This window comes from Rhagoletis pomonella, unplaced genomic scaffold (genome assembly GCF_013731165.1).
Source record: "Rhagoletis pomonella isolate Grant_MI unplaced genomic scaffold, Rhpom_1.0 Rhpom_scaffold_00007, whole genome shotgun sequence".
In the NCBI taxonomy this organism is placed as follows: Eukaryota; Metazoa; Arthropoda; class Insecta; order Diptera; family Tephritidae; genus Rhagoletis; species Rhagoletis pomonella.
This window is the reverse complement of record NW_023458561.1, coordinates 65,252,420-65,258,121: the sequence shown is the minus strand read 5'-3', so window position 1 is coordinate 65,258,121 and position 5,702 is coordinate 65,252,420.

Sequence of the window (5,702 nt, the reverse complement as noted above, 5' to 3'; positions counted from 1 at the left end):
ACGGTTAATTTCAACTTGAAATTGCCAATCTCCGCGTTTGATTGCAGAGTTTAAGATTTCCTGCAAAACGAAAAACCAAAATGCATACATACATATTAATGTATGTAGAATCTGTTTTCTGGTTGGTCGAGAGGTGCTCAATTACATTCAAATTGTCAGCCACACAATGGACACCACCAACACAGACGGCAGCTAACAACAGTTCCATCATTTTCTATTTCCACATCACTTCCTACAATTTTAGCAACCCGCTATATACTTACATATGTACATACATACGATCGTAACTATGTATGTAAGTATGCATTAAGGTAAGTATACATATGTATATACATATCATACAAATTCAGTAGCTGCTTAATGGTTCTGCCAAAAGGCAATTCTAATACAGTTGCTAAAGCGTTCTTACTACACTACTGCTGGATTGCCATGAAGGCATCTTCATTATTTGTAGCCACCATTGAGGTAGCCATTCAACCGACAACTCGATTGGCACGGAAGCGCAAGCAGCAAAGCCACTTGTACTCAATTTCACTGCACTTCAATGTGATAAAGTATATTTGTACATACATACAAGTTCATGTGCATATGTAAGTAGTCCATTTGCCAATATACATATACATATATGTATGCGAGTTGTAAGCTCTTTCTTCCATCGTTCAATTTACGGCAACATCGCCAAATGCCATTGCGCTCCATTACGCGACGAATGAGATGTTCGTTTCCGGCAGCACTTTTGGATTACAATTTACGTAAATTGATGTCATCAACATGGCACACAAATACAAACTCATGTACTTTTGCATTTACTTAGGTGTAACAACAAAAGTTGAAAGGACAGTTCAAGCGCACGCTGGGTCAAATATGAAATATACGCAGCCTTATCTAAGTATGCGCTTGTTTGCATAAAATGAGCGATAACTGTCTGCTCGTAAGCAGAATTTTAATGGCTTAATGTTTTGCTTGAGCGAAACGTATTTCTTCTACGTACATATGTACATATGTATGTGTTTCAACCGTTTAACCGAGACGAACTTTCATTCAATGCGAACTCTAATTAGCTTCTTATACTGAAAATTCTCGGCATTAAAAAAGAAAATCTAAAATAGGTAATTAAATTCTAGCGGTAGGTTACACGTCAATTCTAATTTATCATTGGGCAGGGAAAAGTATTATATCTGAATACTACTTAAGCTGGCGTGGTAATCATAGCTTTATGTTCTGTCAATCTATGTATATAATACGCGAAAGGATTTTTTGTCCATGTCATCAGATGTCACATTAAAGGGCTTAGGCTGTAAATGTGCAATAAGGTTTTACTTTTTCGAAAAGATTTGCCAACTGTTAAACAATTAAATTCAAACTATTTAATAATCATTGCCATCATATCCGCGCCATTCGTTCAATTTTCAAAAATGAGGCATACAATTAAAGAGGATGGGCTGTATACATATGTATGTGCAATAAAGTTTTACGTTTCGGAAAGAGTTGCCACCTTTAACAAATTAAACAAAAATTATTTAATAATTAAGCCAATTATTTCAAAATATTTATCAATCGAAATGGTTTTGAAAAGCTGTGTTTCTTAACAGAACTATAAAGGGGTTGCCACCTGTTTGAAATATCGAATTCAATTTGAACTAAGGGAATTAGGTATTAGAAATATCACCATATAGGCGCCAAATGAATGATAGGAGTTTGGCAAGGTTTTAGTTTGTAAATATCGTGAAGTGGGTTGCCACCTGTTTGAAAAGTGCACTTTGGCCAACTTACACAAAATTTATTTGCAATATGAAAATGCGGGTGTCAAGTCAAAGAGCGTTAAGAAATATTTAGTTTGAACACTTGGAATGGCTGGCACGCGTTTAAAAATGATATTAAAATTATTTAACATGTTGGATGAATTAATATAGGTCAGCCGTAATGGGTTTGTAAAGGCTTTATTTCTCAAATATATTTAGGTGTGTGGCCACCTGTTTAAGGAATCAAATTCAACTTAAATTATGGCAATTAGGTGTCGGGCGAAATAGATTGAAAAAGGTTTTAGTTTTAAAGTATTTTAAAGAGAGTTCCCATCTGTTTGAAATTTCGAATCTATTTATCTTATACATAAAGTATTTAAAATATTAAAATATGTGTATCAAAGGTTGTTAAGAAATATTAAGTTTGAAAACTATAAGTATTTTTTATGTGTTTGAAGAGGGTTGCCACCTGTTTGTGGTATCAAACAGGATTTATATCTTGACTTTATTTAGGGGGGTTGCCACATTTTTAAAGCCTCAAATTAAACTTTATTCATCAGTTAATTAAATCATGTATCAGTCGGCAGAGACTTATAAAAGCTTTAGTTTGAAAATATTTTTGATTAGGCATACGAGATGGTATTTTTTTGTGAATGTTATTAGATTTGCACCGTTCTTTCGAATTTGAAAAATGAGAGGGGATATTAAAGAGTTTGGTCTTTAGATGTGTGATAAGATTTTATTTTTTGAAGTTAGAGACTCAATAATGATCGCTCGGATTTAGATGAGATATGACACTTGGGTCTCTTATAACTCTGACTAACATTTGATGTAGACATTTTAACGCCCTGCAGGACACTAGTTATTTTATAATAATATAAAAGTAGGAAGTCTATGAATTATGTATGAGAAATATGAACCAAGGGGGCTGCGGAACTTTAAACAACTTTAAATTCATCCCGCCCTTAACCGACAATTTCATACCAGTTTGGGTTCAACTGGATCCTTCACTACTCGTCTCCCTTTAATAAGATATTGCGCGAAGTGCAATCTTTGGAATCAAGGCTCAGTAAATGTGTTTATGAATGTAGATATGAAAAGTGAGCGGAAGGGTAAGTTGAGGTGTTTTCTGTAGCCACAATTTTAGACTACCAAATTGGTACATGTTTTCAAATAGAGGTAGCCGCCATATAAGACACAGTCGCTGGATTCTTAATAAATCTAATTCAGGGGTTCAGAATTGAATAGAGCAAATACCCCAGAGTAGTTCTGGAGGCTGAATATTAAGGAGCGGGAAACTGGGGCCAATGAAGCCAAACAAGTGCAGGGTAACAGATGAAGAATCAGATCAGAGATTGTGCGCTGGATGCAGCTGGCGGTAATAGACCCATCATTTTATATGGAACGCTGGTGTGGTGTCCAGCCTATTCTAAGGATTGGTGCAACAGATCAAATGGGGTTCTGCCTCTTCGCTTTATTACCGGTATATTCACATTACTGGAAATTTGAAGCTAAAGTTACAATCGTTGGGCAGAAACGATTGAAATAAAGAACTGTCAAAGATAGTTTATCTCAATATCCGAAATTATCTTAATACGAGTGGACATGGGTGCAGTAATTTAGAAAATTTACTACAAGAAATCATAGAAAAGAAGGAGCTTTAGAGGATCGTTTAGGATTACCAGGAGGTATGGAATACCTTCGACCAACTTTTAACCAGGACTTTGTTAGCAATGAGCAAGGCAAATGTCCACAAAATCTAAGCTGTACTCATAGAACTAAAAAGTTTTAAATGCTTGTCAAGAGGTTGAAAACCCAATTTGACAAATTAGCCGAAGATATCGAGCCCTAAACGCTAAAAAGACGTAAGCAAAAATTTTTTTTTTCATTTTGTTTTTGATGCAGAAATATTCCTACAGCATCTAGATGAATTTCTGCATCAATAATAAAATTTGGAAAAAATTTCTCTTACATCTTTTTGGCGATTTTTCTAAAGAATTCATTTAAACTGAAATTTGCGCATTCAGTTTTTATCGAACATAAAATAAAGTACTGCCAAGAAATACAAACTTAAACATGCCCTATCGGGCAACGCACTAGTGCCGACTTGGTACATACCTTTGGCTGTTGCTGTTATTGGTTAGATTCCAGAAGGTCCCATGATGTTAAAATTTTGACAAAAATTATGGCTTTCTATTACCAAACTATGAAAAAGCATCTGTGAAGTTCAGAATGAAGACGTATTTGAACGAAAAAGCCGACAAACACATGCTTGTCGTTATTTGCAACATGTACCCGGTAGAATCTCGGAATAGACTTAGAGCGCGATTGTATTTCTCGAGCAATTGGACCAATTTTTCCTTCAGGACAATTAAGTATACATATGTACGTGCCCATGTCAATGTACAACATACACATTCACATCGCATACTTGTATTCATGCAGCGGCAAGCAACTTAAGTCAGTATAATTTTGAGTGCTCATCACGGCACGTGTCGTAAACAACAACAAAGGTATCGAAATTTTCCTCACTGTGGACCTAGAGTTCAATAAAAATACACTTACATACATATGTACATACTAAAATATTTATGTAAACTGGCATACATATTATACACTATAAATACGTAAATATGTTTTTCTGTATGTACATATGTTTTTGTAGCAAAGTATTATGTGTCTCCATACATTATCCTGTCATCCATCACTTTACTGCTTAACAGCGAAGGCAGCTAAGATGGTAAAAGCAACAACCATACCAACAGTGGATGGCAGCATTATCGGCGGTAGCTCAGTCGGGCAGACGCATGAAGTGTCAGCACGAAAACTCGGCGTTAGAGCACACAAAAAAAGGGTCAGTTCCGGAACAAAAGGGTAACGAGCTCAACATGAGTTGGCATAAAGGTTTCATTTTACAATTTTATTCAATAAAATTTTAACTTCATTTGATTACAGCAATAATGGAGGGATGAGTGGATGGCAGAGGCTATAAAAGATAGAAATACAGGTTACTAAAAAGCGAACGGGAAAGAAAGTATGAGATGAATATGGATTTGAGAGAAAAAACGGAATTGGAAGTAGCAGTGAAGGCGCAAAAGCGTGACATACGCACACACACACACACACACACACACCATATGAGCCTGAAGAGCATATAGTCGTCACACCAGCAGCAGGAGCAATCGTAATACTCATAAAACCAACTACAAATTGTAACATATTCATGAGCGGCAATGTTGCCATACTGTTGCCACAAACGCTGATGGCGGCGAAAGCAAGATGAGCTACCGCAACTTAAGTTTTTACTTATCATCCGAAAGTGTCTCAATGTGGTAAAGTAAGTTGAATTGCCGCACACGCTGCGTGAGTGTCGGCGCTTAGCTGCAGTGTGGCATCAACATTCGCCTTATATTTACACATACTTAAGCACATATCTACATATTTTTGTAAGACTACGATGTGCTCACGTCTTCTACGAATTATGTCAACGTCATCCTCACCATTGCCATAGTAGCCGCAGCAGTTGTGCCTCCATTGATTTCCATCCAATGCTGACTCACGTTTGCTTGACTGGTTGGTGGTTTCGGTTTGGTCTCGATTGGTTTGATTCGTGGTCGTGTACCACAATATCCCCCAAGCAGTGGTAGGTGGCGCTGCTTGGCACCCCTTTAAAGCGACTCGAGTTGTTGCTTGATTTGCATTACATACACTCAGAAAAAGGTTTAGTTATAATAACCAAGATTTGGTTATAGTGACCAAGTGGCATAGTTGGATATGGCGAAATAAATATATAGTTCACGAAAGTCTGCAATTTCTTTGAGACTTCTAGTTGGGACAAATGTATATTTGTTAATAATTACAAAACGACTACCTTGATTGGACAATATTGTTAGTTGAATAAAATCATTGTTGAGCAAATATAAACAATGCTTTGGTTGATACAAGTTTTCAATTAATTTT